Below are 16332 nucleotides of genomic sequence, written 5' to 3' on the forward strand. Positions count from 1 at the left end.
CTAAAAAGCCTGAAACCCATGGCCCAAAGTGAGAATTTCTATCCCTGCTTGCCCACTCACTTCCAGCTGGTTCTTTCTGAATAATGTATTTTTACCAATCAAATGTTGCCTTTTCCAAAACTACCTAAGCCTGCCCCACTCCCCATCCTGTGCCTATAAAGACCTCAGACTCAGTTGGTAGAGGAAGACAATTGGTAGAGGAAGAAAAGTCAAGTAGTGAGGCAACTTGACTTCAGAGGGATGGCTGGATGGCTTAACATTGGAGAAGAGCTGGCTGGAGATGGGCAGTCTTCAGGGAAGATTATCTGCCTGTCCCATCCCTTCTCTAGCTCTCCTCTCCACTGCGAGCTATTTCCATCTCCATCACTAAATAAAATTCTCCTCCTCCAACATTCTTCAAGTGTCTTTGCAACCTCATTCTTCTTGCATGCTGGACAAGAGCTCAGGACTCATTGAGTGTTGGTACCCAAAAAAGGCTTTCAAAGTGGTCCTTTGTTCTCACTGGTAGAGGGCAGCCAGCCTGTGTTATGAGGCAGGGGGGCCGTTGAGCTGATAACACACTGCTGTCCATGAAAGGCAGAGCTAAGAGAGCATTGTAACATGCCCTCTGGGGCTTTGGGGGTCACAGGTACTTCCACTTGGGGTGTGGGGCCCACACAGAGCCTGCTCCTGCCAGAGCCCAAAGCAGCACTCGTTCACTCGTGTCTCGTCGGGCTGTGGGACCTGCATTGGAGCCTTCTCCTGCGGATTCCCAGAAAGGCTGGCCGAAACTCACACTCACTTGCTCAAGTGCTCCATGTGCTGCAGGAGGTTGAGCATGGTGGGCCAAGTAAATGGACAGTCACATCGCAAGTGCAACAAAGAGGTCAAGAAACACTCCTGAATCAAATTCACAGTCACTACTTTGTGAATTGTATATTCAGAGAAAATTAAGGATTAATAAGATTGAAATGGTCTGGATCTGTGTCCCCACCCAAATGTCATGTCAAATTGTGATCCCCAACATTGAAGGAGGGGCTGGATGGGAAGTTGTCAAGCCATAGGGGTGGACTTCCTCTTTGCTGTTTGTCTGATAGTGAGTGAATTCTGAGTGAATTCTCATGAGATCTGGTTGCTTAAAAGTGTGTAACCCTCCCTTTTTCTGTCTCTTTCTCTTTCTCCAGCCATGTAAGATGTGCGTGCTTCCCCTTCGCCTTCTGGCATGACTCTGAGTTTTCTGAAGCCTCCCAGCCATGCTTCCTGTAAATGGTGGAACTGTGAGTTAATTAAACCTCTTTTCTTTATAAATTACCCAGTCTCAGGTAGTTATTTATAGCAATGTGAGAATGGACTAATACAGAAAATTGGTACTGGGAGTGGGGCATTACTAAAAAGATACCTGAAAATATGGAAGTGACTTCAGAACTGGGTAATGAGCAGAGGCTGGAATAGTGTAGAGGGCTCAGAAAAAGACGGAAAGGTGAGGGAAAGTTTGGAATGTCCTAGAGAGTTGTTAAATTGTGATCAAATGCTCATAGTGATGTGGACAATGGATTCTAGGCTTAGGATGTTTCCTTTAAGACCTTCCATTTCCACTTTTATTTAGATATAATACATGTCAGTATAAATATGTCATATTATAGACTAGATAGAATCAACAGATAAGTGAGACTCACATCTTATTACAGTAAATCATTTTATTCCTTTGAATTCCAAGATGAAATTGAAAGTACTTTACTATGGCAAAACCAATCGGCATTGTCCTGAGTTTCCAACTCTTGCTAAAGAAGCCTAGCTTTAATTTATAAGACACAGAACTCCTGCTAAGGTTGTACATGCAGGAAGGGCTTTTGAAAGTTTTTAGGATTTTAAAAAACATTGCTCATTCTCCTTTTCTCAAATGGCTTTGTGCCGTTGTATATTTCTACCAAGACAGCAGAGAGAGACAAAACCAGGAAATTGGTCAGAGTCTTCCAGAACCAGGTTCCACAGATGGAAATCTAGCCTTTCCACTTCCTTAGATTTGTGACTTTCAGCAAGTTATTTATTGCTAAGTGCCTCCTATTTTCTTCTGCAAATGACAGTATTAATGTTATTTACCTCACAGCTTGTTGTGAAGATTAATGAGTAGAAACTCATTTATATAGGTTAAAAGCTGTGTATAAAATGCACCTTTTGAGCATTACAACAACTCTAAGATGTAGTTGTCTCTATCTCTGTTTTGGAGATGAGGGAAGTGATAGAGTCTTAGAAAGTTAATTAACTTTTCCCGTATCAAACTGATGTGTGTGGCAGTACAGGAAATAAAACACAAGCATGATTATAAAGCCTCTATTTTAACCAGTTTGATAATATATTAACCTAGAACTAGGTGGTGTGTGAAATGTCATATTCCCTAAAGTGGTCCATTTTTAATGAGTTCAGTAAATGTAAAATTATATAACTTTGCTTTTCATAAAACTAGACACTCCACTGATTACTTAAAAAATGTTTCTATAGAATACCTTAGAATTCAAGGCTAGGTGGTTTACCAAAGATAACACTTTACTAACAAAAGTCGCCCTTACCAAATAATATTAGTTACCATTTATTGAGCACCTACTATATTTCAGCCTCTTTCATACATTATATCCAGATCTCATAAAAACAATGTGACATAGAGACCTATATGTACAAATGAGCACACTGAGGCTTTTAAAGTTTTAGGACATTCACTTAAACATATCCAAGTATAAAGCTGTAGACCTGTGAAATGAAACCAAGTTGGCTTGGCTCCCAAGTCGCTAACTTTTCTACTCTGCAAAAGTGGCACTTCCTATAATCTCCCCTGATGGCAAAATATTATATTTACTATGTAAGCACCTACCTAAAGATAATAACTTTATTCATATGAGTTAATGTACCTGACATGCTCCCACATTCTTTTTGCTTTATTGTGAATTCCAGAATATTTATGTTAATTCCTCGATTTAATTTGTCATCATCCAGCTGCCCATTCAACCATCCATCCCTCCATATATGCAATGCTGTTCACTCTTTATTTCATATACCCATTGAACTAATAGGTATTGAACATTTCCTCTGTGCTAGAACTCTGCTTGGTATTGAGAATGAAGTGCTATTTTATTTGTGTGTGTATGTGTGTGTGTGTGTGTGTGTGTATAAAACAAGTCTAATTTATAAGGGGAAAATAACACTTTCTTGAGAAGCCATTGTTAGCTAGAAGCCTAAAATGAGTTAGCTACTCAAAGGCGAAAGGTGGTTGTATTTAAAGTCTTGTTCTTCCAAGTTTTCTTGGACCCATTCGGTCTTCTCTGAAGAGCACATCAATGTGCTCTATTTTTTCTCTCTGGTACTCAACTAGTCACTTATTTCCATTAAGGATGGGCAATGATAAAGGGGTTTGGGGAATGCTTAAATCATTTGAGAAAGCCATATTGACTTCTTGTCCTGTTGCTTGTGGTAATAAATGTGCAAATCATGGCCTAAAGGCAAAAGCAAACAAACAAACAACAAGAAAAAGATAACTTTGTACTCTGTCATAAATAAAAATCCACAGAATGACACTAGTCTTCAAAATTAATGGAATATTGGGCATTTTCTATACACTACTCATTCCATAATTATTTTACCTGTTAATTCAGTTGACATCTGAAGAAATGAAACAAGCTTTGTATATATGATAACCATGTGAGAGAGTTCCAGTAATTACAAAATAGACAGATTAACCCTAAACTCAGTAAATTAGCAATTTTGTATATATGTGTGTATATAGAAATTTAAATACCTGTTGTGTGTTTTGCATGTGGCATTTTAAAAAATCCAATTGATTTGTTTTTCTAAAATCTGGACTCTCGAACATATTTTGAGGGAGTAATTCTGTTCTTTTCTGAGTTCTTTTGTTTCTGAGTCTTCCTTTAACACATGAAATGTTGCAAACATACATTCTGCCATACAATTTATTCACTTATTTATTATTTAAAGAACTATCCATCAAGCTCCCTCAGCATCTGTTAGAAATTCATTAGACTCTTGGATACATAAGGAAACAAATTAGCATCCCATGCCTTCATTGAATTTATATTACATGTAGCAAAGACAAACAGTAAACCAGCAACTACATGTTGAGTATGTCAGGTGGGGCTAAGGAGATAATTAAGGTTAGGCAAAGAACATATACCTCGTGTAAATTATATGCTTAGTTAAAAGCTTTTCTAAATGAACTGGTACTTGAAAACAGACATGCAGATATCTGGCAAAAGCCTTTAAGGCAGTTGAAGAGCAAGTGCAAAGGCTCTGAGACAGGAACTTGCTTAGTATATTCAGGACTGTGTTCATTTTGACTGGAACAAGAAGGGAGATAAAGTGGTAGATACTGAGGCTAGAAAAATGGTAGAGATATTGAGGATACATGCATAATCGTTCAGGGCAGTACGAGCTGTTTGAAGAACTTTGGGGTTTTTTATTTTTATAGATTTAGGGGGTACAAGTGCAGTTTTGTTACATGGATATATTGCATAGTAATGAAGTTGAGCTTTTATTACACTGATTACCAGTATAGTATAATTTGTACCCAACAGGTAATTTTTAGTTTGAAACTCCTTCCTACCCTCTGACCTGTGGAGTCTCCAATGTCTGTTATTCCACTTTGTATGTCAACATGTACCCATCGTTTAGCTCCCACTTATGAATGATAACATGAGGTATTTGACATTGAGTTACTTTACTTAGGATAATTGCCTCCAGTTCCATTCATATTGCTGCAAAATACATGATTTTCTTTTTTTATGGATTACTAGTATTCCTTTATATATTTATAAAAGATGACTGGATAAAGAAAATGTGATATATATGTGTGTGTGTGTATATAAGTAATATATACACACACCGTATTTTCCTTATCCAATCATCTGTTAATGGACACAGGTTGATTCCATGACTTTACTATTGTGAATAGTGCTGCAATAAACGTACAAGCGCAGATTTATTTTTGACACAATGATTTCTTTCCCCTTGGGTGGATACCCATTAGTGGGATTGCTGGGTTGAATGCTAGTTTTATTTTTATCTCTTTGAGAAATATCCATACAGTTTCCCATAGAGTTTATAACTGATTTCCATTCCCACCCACAGTGTATAAGCATCTCCTTTCTCCACAATCTAACCAACATCTGTTGATTTTTTACTTTCTGAAAATAGGCATTCTGACTGGTGTAAGATGACACATCACTGTGGTTGTAATTTACATCTTTCTGATTAAGATTAGAGAAATGTTAGTGGTGTTGAACATTTTTTCATGTGTTTGTTGACTGCTTATGCTTTCTTTTGAAAAATGTCTGTTCATGTACTTTGCTCATTTTTAAATATTTTTTCTTCTTTAGTTGTTTGAGTTCTTTGCAGATTCCGAATATGAGGCATTTGTCAGCTGCATAGTTTTCAAATATTTTCTTCCATTCTGTAGGTTGTCTGTTTACTCTGTTGATTATGTATTTTGCCGTATGAAAGATTTTCAGTTTAATTAAGTCCCATTTGTGTATTTTTCATTTTGTCACATTTACTTTTGAGACCTGGTCATAAGTATTTTACCCACGCCAATGAACAAAAGTTTTTCCTAGGTTTCCTTCTAGGGCTTTTTTTTTAAAAAAATAGTTTGAGGTCTTACATTTAAGTCTTCTTTAATTAATCTTGGATTAATTTTGGTAGATAATGAGAGATATGGGTCCACTTTTATTCTTTTGCATATGGCTATCCAATTTTCTCAGCTCCATTTATTAGAGTGTCCTGTTGACTTTGTCAAAGACCAGTTGGTTGTAGATATGTGAATTTATTTCTCTGCTCTTTATTGTCTACCATTGACCTATCGTTCTATTTCTGTATCAGAATCATGTTGTTTTGATTGCTATAGCCTTGCAGTATAATTTGAATTAAGATAGTGTGATACCTCTCACTTTACTCCTTTTGCTTAGGGTCACTTTGGCTATTCTGGCTCTTTTTGATTCTACATAAATTTTAAGTTTTTTCCTAATTCTACATTAAATGATGTTGATAATTGGATAGGAATTGCCTTGAATCTATAGATGCTTTGAGCATTATGGCCATTTTAACTATACTGATTTTTCCAGTTCATAGGCATGGGATGTTTTTTCATTTGTTGTGTAATCTATGATTTCTTTCATTAGTGTTTTGTAGTTCTCCTTGTAGAGTGTTCCCTCTCATTGGTTAAATGTATTCCTAGGTATTTTTATTTTTATCTATTGTAAGTAGAATTTATTTATTGATTTTGTTTTTAGCTTGATCATTATTGGTATATAGAAATGCTATTGATTTTTATTTAAAACGAATTGGGAAGATAGTAGAGTGATTTTGCCAAGGGAAATGAGTTGATTAGACTTGCATTTAAAAAATATCACTTTACTTTTTGTTTTGAGAATTAACTGTCTAGCAGAGAGTATTGTTAGTTGAGATATTAGAGTGCCTTGGTCTAGGGTACTTGTAACATACAGGGAAAACCACAGAGCAAGTAGAACAAACATGCTTTCTATGTGAATTGGAGGTGATATATGCAATAAAGAGATTAGACAATAGTAGTTTCAGGATTGAACTAAGTGATTGGAAGGATGCAGCTGCTATTTACTAAGATGAGAAAGACAAAAGAGGTTTTAATGGGTAAAATCAGGAAAACTGCAAGCCAACATCACTAATATATGCCAGCACTTTATATGCATTACTCCATTAGCTCTTACATAAAAACTTACAAATGAGTTTTTATCATCTCCTTTGTATAACAGAAGAAATAAAGAATAAGTGACAGTAAAAAATTATATAAATCTCCACAGTAAGACAGGACATCAGAATTTCAACTCGTATCTGTATTATAATGGCATCATTGTCTGCACGATACTTGTCTTTTGCATTCTATTTGGCATTACATAAATGTTTACCAGGCTCTTGTCTCACTCTTTGATCCATCTGTAATCACCTAAGTGTATACATACTGTATGTTTTTCTAAAATTCCCAGGAGTGTTTTATTTAGAGCAGACATACAGTGAGAGAGTGTGGGACAGAATTGCCTCAGTATTGTTACCATGCCTGACAAAACAAAAACGAACAAACAAAAAACTCTTATGACTGCAAGGAAGATAGCCAATATTGCCTTTTTGTGATGTAACGTGATATTTAACTGTTTCATTTCATCACCTAGGTCAGTTGTTGTAGTGAATAATGGAAAGTTGAAGCTCTAAAATTACAAGCCAGCTGTCATGTATACACACACACACACACACACACACACACACCAGTTAGAATTGTTGAAGAATATTAGTGCTGGAAAAGAACACAGAAGTACCATGTTACTATAGAAATGACAAAATAGGACCCACTATAATTATTTGTCAACATCACAAAACTGAAAAATCTGGCTTCAGAGTTTCTTCACTTGTTTGCAAGTATACACCGTTCCTTTGTGTTGTGCTGTATTCCTAATATTTAATAATATCAATAAAAGTGAGGCTAAGGTTTAAAATGATACAATTTAGAAGCGTTCATGGTCCATAGGAATCGTTAGCACTGGTTAATATCATGACAAAAATAGTAGATTAGAAGTTTCAGAAAGTTTTTTTTTACAAGGTTTTCGTGTTTTAGAGTTATGAATTTGAGGAAGTTTGCTGCTAGGATTGTCTAAATAGTGTTTCTATTTGAATAGGGCATGTCTACTTTGCTTAGGGAGCTGTTATTAGTGTTTCAGCATTGACTGGAAGTGAAAATATCGAGTGCTATTCTATGAAGGTCTGTATTGGGAATGAGTCGTCCACTAGAATCTATCAGTTGGTAAAAAATTGTTTGCTGATCCTGTGTCACTTGGAAGCTTTATTAAATCTTTCAGTTCCCTTGAGCCCAAATAAGCAATAACTATTTCAGTGGATGAAGTAATACCACTAAGTCTTGCAAAACGATACAAAATAATGCCTCTAAGGAAGACCTAACATGAGGAGAGGTTTTTGGTTTTCTTTTAATGGAAAAATTTTAAAAATGTATATATTTATTATGTACAACATCATGTTTCAAAATATGTATACGTTGTGGCATGGCTAAATCAAGCTATGCCTTACCTTACATACTTCTCTTTTTTTGTGGTGAGAAAAACAAAATCTACTCTCTCAATCTAAACTCAACGCACTCTTTATTTCACTGTATGTGTCCAGACATAAAACATATAAACAAGCCTCCAATTTCAATATCGTATTGTTTTTGCACAAAGGCAAAGTAATATATTTAATAAGTGAGAATCACCAATTATACTGGTATTCTATATATAAAATTTCCTCATTTCTTAAAGCATTGTTAAGGCGATTGTGTGTGAGTATGTTTGTGTGTTAAGATTCAAGGTTAAGTGGTTACGAATTACTTATTAAAGGAAAACTCATACAGCATTAATAATTTTAATTAAAACTGAAACATTCTTTAAAATAATGGAAACTTTGGATTGTTTCACCACTTTTTGGCAAGAATTCATGTCTAGAATGGAGGAGGAGAAATGTCTGAGAATATAGTGATGTAACGTCCTTGCAAAACACATTAGGTAAATTAAGAAAGAAGCTGTAGGCTTCACATAATAATTCTTGTATGTCTAGACTCAAGTTGTCTAGAATAGATGCTGAATATATTTGAACCTTTTTATTTTGTACTTCCATTTTTCAAGTTACCATAATTAGGTACAGAATGCCTTCATTATTACAAGCTATGTGGCAAATGTTGACCTTAAAATAGCAGTTATATAAATGAAGTCAGTCTGAATTAACAAATGCCTGTCTTTTCTGTAGAGCAAATAAGCCATTTATGTTAAATTATTCACAAAGGGCATTTAGAAAATAATAAAAATTAATCATCATGGTTATACTTGTGTATGTATGTGTGTGTACGTCTGCGTGTGTATGTGTGTATGAGTAAGCCTTCATTTCTTTAACAGACTAATGCTCTGAAGGTTGAAAGTTAAAATACCATGAGTTAATTTGTGTTTTTATAGTAATGTGAAATAAAATTATTAGGGATACTAAACTACATGAAGCACACAAACACTGCTGATTTTATTCTATATGTGTTTCACTTATTGGACTGCTTGGATTTGGATCTTGATGCCAGTACTTGCTAAGTAGGTAATTTTCTTATTCATAAATTGTTTCATCCTTCTGAAATGTTAAATGAAGGCAACAATAGTAACATGTCATAGGTTGGTTGCCATTATTAACATAATTATTAGATTGGTGCAAAAGTAATTGCTGTTTCAGACTGAATTTTATATCATTATAACTAGGTTCAAACACATCTTTATTAATCAAAATAGGAACCATTACAATCAACACATTTTTGCCAACAATAAATAAGTTTCTTTATTCCTGTAGAGTAAAAATCTGTGCTTTGGCATTCAGAAAACTCTGCATCCTGCTGATTGTGAGAGGATTTTCCCTGCAAAAAGTTGTCGAGATGTTTGAAGAAATGATAGTCAGTTGGCAAGAGGTCAGGTGGATGAGAATATGGCAGATGAGACAAAACTTTGTAGCCCAATTGGTTCAGCTTTTGAAGCATTGGTTGTGCGACATGTAGTCAGGCACTGTCATGGAGACTTGGGCTTCTTCTGTCGACCAATGCTGACTGCAGGCCTTGCACTTTTCAATGCATCTCATCAATTTGCTGAATGTTACTTTTCAGATGCAATGTTTTTCACTGGGATTCAGAAAGCTGTAGTGGATCAAACCAGCAGCAAACCACTAAACAGTGAACATGACCATTTTTTGGTGCAAATTTGGCTTTGGGAAGTGCTTTGGAGCTGCTTCTTGGTACAACCACTGAGCTGGTTATTGCTGGTTGTTGTATAAAATCCAATTTTTGTCGCACATTGCAATGCAATCAAGAAATGGTTCATTGTTGCTGTGTAGAATAAGAGAAGATGACACTTCAAAATGATTTTTTAAAAATTTTCACTCAGCTCATGAGGCACCCCTTATTGAGCTTTTTCGTCTTTCCAATTTGCTTCAAATGCAAAACAACCATAGAATGGTCAACGTTGAGTTCTTTGGCAACTTCTCATGTAGTTATCAGAGGATCCTTTTTGATGATTGCTCTCAGTTGGTCCTTGTCAGCTTCCAGTGGCCAGCCACTACACTCCTCATCTTCAAGGCTCTCTTCTCCTTTGCAAAACTTCTTGATCCACCACTACAGTGTACATTTACTAGCAGTTTCTGGGCCAAATGTGTTGTGGATGCTGCAAGTTGTCTCTGCTGCTTTACGATCATTTTGAACTTGAATAAGAAAACCGGCTGAATTTGCTTTTTGTGTAACATCATTTCCATAGTCTAAAATAAATATAAATAGCAAATAATGTCATTAGCAAAAAACTATAAATAAATAAAATGAGAAATGCCCATTAAAATGATGTATAACATAACCATATTTATTTAAGATGTATTTCAGTATCAAATGGGAAATTCCAACAATGCAAAACCACAATTACGTTTGCAATCACCTGTTAATACATGTAGATATCTTAGAACATTCCTATGTATAATACATGTACAAATAATACTAATAACTATCAATAATATTTTTTATTTTTACTGATATTTGGCATTATTTTCCTAAACTTTACAAAAATTTACCTAATTTGACATGCTGGATGACCTTTTATGTTACATGGTAACTCTTCTATTTAATATCTAAGATGGTTTTTGTATTTATAAAATCATATTTATTGTGACAATTTTGGATATAAATTTTTCATTTAGCAATTTAAAAGCAAAATTTCATTAACTAAAGATTATCACTATTCATGTTTGCTGATTTGGTGAGTTTCTTTTCAGTCACAGCTTTTATGAATATTTTACATAGTCTAATTCATTGTGTATATGAACTTTTATATTATAATTATCTAGCACTTTAAAACATTTTTCTGTATGATTACAATATTTAAAAAAACATTTTAATGGATGCATAATATTCCACCTGGTGAATTAACCATGATTTAATTACAAAGCCATATATAGCTGATAATCTTAGTGCTTGCTCAGCATGAAACCACCATTTTTCCGATTTCAAATGAATTCTGTCCTCAAGAACAATCATAAAAGCTAAGAATTTTATTAATCACAAATAAATAAAATGTTTGAGTAAGTCTGTTTGCTCACGAGGAGAGGGAAATAAAAAAAGAAGAGAAAAGGAAATAAAAAATAGCATTTTTTGTGTGACAGGTATATGATAAGTGCTAATTTCATTTTGTCATAAGTTTAGAATTTAGAGAATGTATCTTCTAAGATTTTAGATCTAATAAGTATGGGATACAAGCCTAAGATGCATGCAATCTGATTGCAGGACCCTATACTCCTACTCAGGAGGATACATTGACTTGTATGTATTTATCATTAATGAATATACTGTTTTCACTAGCCTTTCAAAAAATAAAAAAAAAATATTAAAAAACTCACATTGCAAATTATCGTATAGGAGAATCATTGCTAGAAACTAGTAAATAAAACAACTGACACTCAAATCCTCATTTCTCACTAAAATAATGGTTGTCTTAATATCTGTATATTCTTTATAAAGGTTTTTTTGCTTTTGTTTTTATTTTTGTTTTTTATGTGAATAATCCTACTGTTTAGCAAATGCATAAGTGAACAAGATCTGTGTCATAAAATCTTCTTCCTACTACAGTACTTAGAAATAAGATAATAAAAAATCAAACCTCTGCAATTTATGAAATTGGAGATCTATACTGTTTAAAACATAAATAGTTTAAGAAATCGGTAATATTGCAGCTCTGTTTTTTTTTCTTTTTGGTATTTAATGTTTTAATAGAAGACTTCTATACTTTAAAAGACTTTTATACTTTAATAGAAGGTCTTCTATTCTCACAGAAAAACAATAAATATAAGTAAATTCATTTTAATTACAACAAGACAAAGAATTAATTAGATGTCTGTTTTTAACTGTGATTTTATTACCTTTAGATGCAATATTAGTGTTTGCTTTATGGCAATTTTTAAAACGATTTTTGTAAAAAGCTAACGGGCTTTGATGCTAAAATGTGTTCAGTATTATCTTATTGGTGACTATGAACCATTTTGTTCAATTAAACTTTAGCTCCAGGGGTTATGTAATATTCATTTATATTATAAATCATTAAATAATCACATACTGGATTATGTCTTGGATACTGTATTTAAACAGTGGGGGTACAGTGACAGGTAAGAAATTAAAAATGACATCAGTTATTTGTAGTCCTTATTGTTTAGTAGAGTGGACAGAAACCCAAGCAAACAATTAGCAGATTATATGATGCATTCTATAGTAGAATTTGATACAGGGTATTAATGAAACATTCAAATGAGGGAAGGTGATCTTGCTTGGTGTTTGAAATGAGTTGAATAGCAACCCCTTCCAAATTCCTGTCTATCTGGAACCTCAGAATATGACATTTTTTATTGGAAACACGATGTTTGTGAATGTAATCAGTTAAGATTAGGTAAGTTGGATTATGGTAAGCTCTAAAACCAGTTTACTGGATTGACATGTTAGATGACCTTTTATGTTATATCTATAACTCTTCTATTTAATGTCAAAAGTGTTTTATATATTTATAAAATTATGTTTATCATGAAAGTTTTGGAAATAAATTTTTCAATAAGCAATTTAAAAACATCAAATTTCATTAACCAAAGATTATCACTATCTATGTTTGCTGATTTAGTGAGTTTCTTTTCAGTGATAGCTTTCATGAATATTTTACATAGTGTAATTCATTGTGTGTATGAACTTTTGTAATTGTCTAGTTAGCACTTTAAAACATTTTTCTGTGTGTCCTTATTTATGAAAGAAAAAATTGGATACAGAGACACAGAAAAACACATGATAAATGGTCTTGTGAAGACAGAGACCAGAGAAATAAGTTATTCTGTTCTAAGCCAGGAAATGCTTGGGGTCACCAGAAACTGGAAGAGGCAAGGAAGGGTTCTTCCCTAGAGACTTTAATGGGAGCATGGCCTTGCTGACAACTTGACTCCAGATGTCTAGTCTGTATAACTGTAAGAGAATGAATTTCTATTGTTTTGAGTCACCTCATTTATTGTAATTTTTATGGTGGACCTTGGAATCTAGTAGAGATTTTAATACCAAAAGAGAGATATTTCTGCAGCAAAAAAAAAGACGTGGAAGTGGATTTAAAATTGGGTAAAGATTTGAAAGCTAAAAGAATTTTGAAGTGCATTGTCAGAAAAGCTCACATTACCTTTAGGAGACTGTTGATAGGAATATGGATGTTAAAGGCAATTCTAGTGAGGGATCAGAAGGAAGTAAAGAGTATGTTGGATAGCTTTTCTTTTATTTTAGATAACTGCTGACATCATCAACAGAATGTTGGTATAAGTATCAATGTTAAAGGTTCTGGTATAGTCTCAGAAAAATAAAAGAAACATTACTGGACACTGGCTGAAAGACAACCCCTTGCTATAAAGTGGCAGGAAACTTGGCTGAATTGAGTTGTAGTATTGGGTTGGAAAGTAAAATTTGTAAGCTCTGAACTTGAATATTTAGCTGAGGAGATTTCTAAACAAGTTGTAAATTATATGGGTTGGTTTCTTCTTGAGCTAATAACAAAAAAAAAAAAAAAAAAAAAAAAAAGAGAGAGAGAGAGAAAAGACATAAATAGATACTGGAACTTTTAAGTAAAAGTGAACCAGCACTGGATAATTTGGAAAATTCTCAACATATCTAGATATTATATTATAGGAATACATCCAAGGCTATAGATGAGAACAAACTTTTGCTGAAGAGATGATGTGTGACACGTGAATCCAATCTCCCATCTCAGCAGAAACCAGGAATAGAAATGGGTTATCCAAGAAGAATCTGTAGAGAACCTTCTTGTGCAATGTCATGGGTCTCCTTCATATATCTGGGAAACTAACAAAGTTTTTAAGAATATTATATTAGCAGCAACACTGCCAATGTGGACTGAAGGGTAGATTACATAGGATGAAATGAAGGACAGCTGTTTAATTTCTTGGATACAACCTTGAAATGAACTGATAGTACTACTCAAGTACTTATGTTTGCATAGCCATCAACAAAAAGGAAAAATTAGGAGAGAGAAAAGAAGCCTACAGAAAATGCCAGTCAGACAGGTACATGGCAGGGGCTACTGGGGCTTCTGCAGGCCCAGAAGAGGAGCTAATGGGGCCTCCTTGAGCCTAGGGGTTGACTGAGCCACAGAGAATTATTCCCAGGCCTTGCATCCTAGTGGAATTTAGCCTATTAGATACCAAATTTACTTTAGACCAGTGACCCATTACCCTTCCCATTTTCTCCCTTTCAGAATGAAAACTTTATCTTATATCTGTCCTATGTACATTAGAATCAGATAATTTGTTTTCTACTTTCACAGGCCCACAGACAGAGGGAAATTTTGCCCCATAATGGATAATACCGAGTCTTATTCATAGTTATTTGATGATTTAAATAATGAAATTTGAATCGCTTATAGTTGATTTTATATGAAATTTTAAACTTAGGGGTTATGCTCAAATGAATTAAAACTTTTTGGATGTTGAAATGTTGTAAATGTAGTTTTCATTGGGATAGACATAAATTTTGGTGGTAAGAGTGTGAGCTGTATTGGGCTGAATAGTATCTGCTCCCTGACAGCCCCAACAACAACAACAACAACAAAATTCATGTCCATCCAGAACCTGAGAATGTGACCTTATTTGGAAACAGAGTCTTTAAATTTAATTAGTTAAATTAATATTAGGTCATACTGATGCTTCTGTAAAAAGAGGAAAATTTGAATACAGAGACACAGAGACACACAAGAAGAAGATGCCTTGTGAAAGTAGAGGCGGAGGCTGTAGTTATGCTTCCTCAAGCTAAGGAATGCCTGAGACCATTGGAAGCTGTAAGAGGCAAAGGGGAATGTCTTCTCTAGAGACTTTACAGTGGGAATGACCCTCCCCACACTTTGCCCTCAGACTTCCAGTTTCCAGACAATGAGAGAATAAATTTCTATTGTTTTAAGATACCAACTTTATAGTAATTTGTAATGACAACCGTAGAAAACTGGTACCGTGAAGAATAGATAAGGCAGAGCTTCACAAAGGAAAAAATATTTGAGTTGGTTTTTAAAGGATAAATATGTTTTATAGGCCTAAGAGAGTAAGACATATAAAAAAAAATCAGTGTTCAAGTTCTGAAAAATAGAGAAGTTCGATTTCTGAAATAAAAGGCTTCATACAAAAATATTCTTTCATAAGAGTAACACGTAGTAACAACTGTCTGATACTTGACACTGAATACCATTGGGCCAAATTTGTCATGCAACCCCTCTTCATGTGGCTTTTGCCCATATGTCCAAAGTTTTCTATGGTCATGACTATTATTGAACCTGATTTTTTAAATGTTCACAGTTTCATGGAATTATAATTGACATAATGTATGAAAGGATTTAAAGTATAGAATATGATCTTTTAAAAAATGTGTGTATCTGTAAAACTATCACCACAATCAAGATAATACACATTTCTTTCACCCTTAAATGCTTCCTCATGCCTCTGCAATATTTTCTTTTCTCACTCCCATGTCCCAATCCCAGGTTATCATATATTTGCTTTCTACTACTGTAGATTAGTTTGCATTGTCTATATATTTTTTTAGAAAAACTTACTGTATGCTTTTTGACTTGATTTATTTCATGTAGCATAATCATTTGCAATGTATCTGTGTTGTTCTGCATAAGAAATATTTCTTAGTTAACATTTCTAATTTTTTTTCCATCACTCCAAGCACTTATCCTTTCTTTGCATTACAATCCAATTATACTCTTTTAGTTATTTTGCAATGTATAATTACCATCAAATACTAGATTTTGTTCCTTTTATCTAACTATATTTTTGTGCCCATTAACCATACCCCTTCCCCCCAACCCCTGTTACCTTTCCCAGTCTCTGGTAATCATCATTCTATTAGTTCAATTATCTCCATTAGTTCAATTGTTTTAATTTTTAGCTTTCACAAATAAGTGAGAACATGCAAAGTTGGTCTTTCTGTGCCTGGCTTATTTCAGTTAATGTCCTTTAGTCTCATCCATGTTGTCTCAAATGACAAGATATAATTGATTTTATTGCTGCATAGTAGTGCATTATAAGGGTATGACAAAATTTGTTTATATATTTTTCTGTTGATGGGCATTTGAGTTGTTCCACTTTGTGGGTATTACAAATGAAATTGCTACAAACATTTGTGTACAAATCTTTGCGTGACTGTTCTGGGCTGAAATGAGTATCAACAAAGTTCATATATAAAGTCCTAAT

The 16332-nt window shown here is 34.1% G+C and overlaps 1 long non-coding RNA gene across 2 annotated transcripts in view; it reads left to right on the plus strand.

The window, feature by feature from the left end:
- LOC102120630 (uncharacterized) overlaps positions 1–16332 on the plus strand; it is a 377035-nt gene that overhangs the window by 39763 nt on the left and 320940 nt on the right. For both annotated transcript variants that reach the window (XR_006692308.2, XR_012422760.1), the window contains exon 2: positions 1164–1256. This is a non-coding gene — a long non-coding RNA (uncharacterized lncRNA). The remainder of the gene's footprint in view (positions 1–1163; positions 1257–16332) is intronic.

This window comes from Macaca fascicularis, chromosome 14, assembly GCF_037993035.2.
Source record: "Macaca fascicularis isolate 582-1 chromosome 14, T2T-MFA8v1.1".
NCBI lineage: Eukaryota > Metazoa > Chordata > Mammalia > Primates > Cercopithecidae > Macaca > Macaca fascicularis.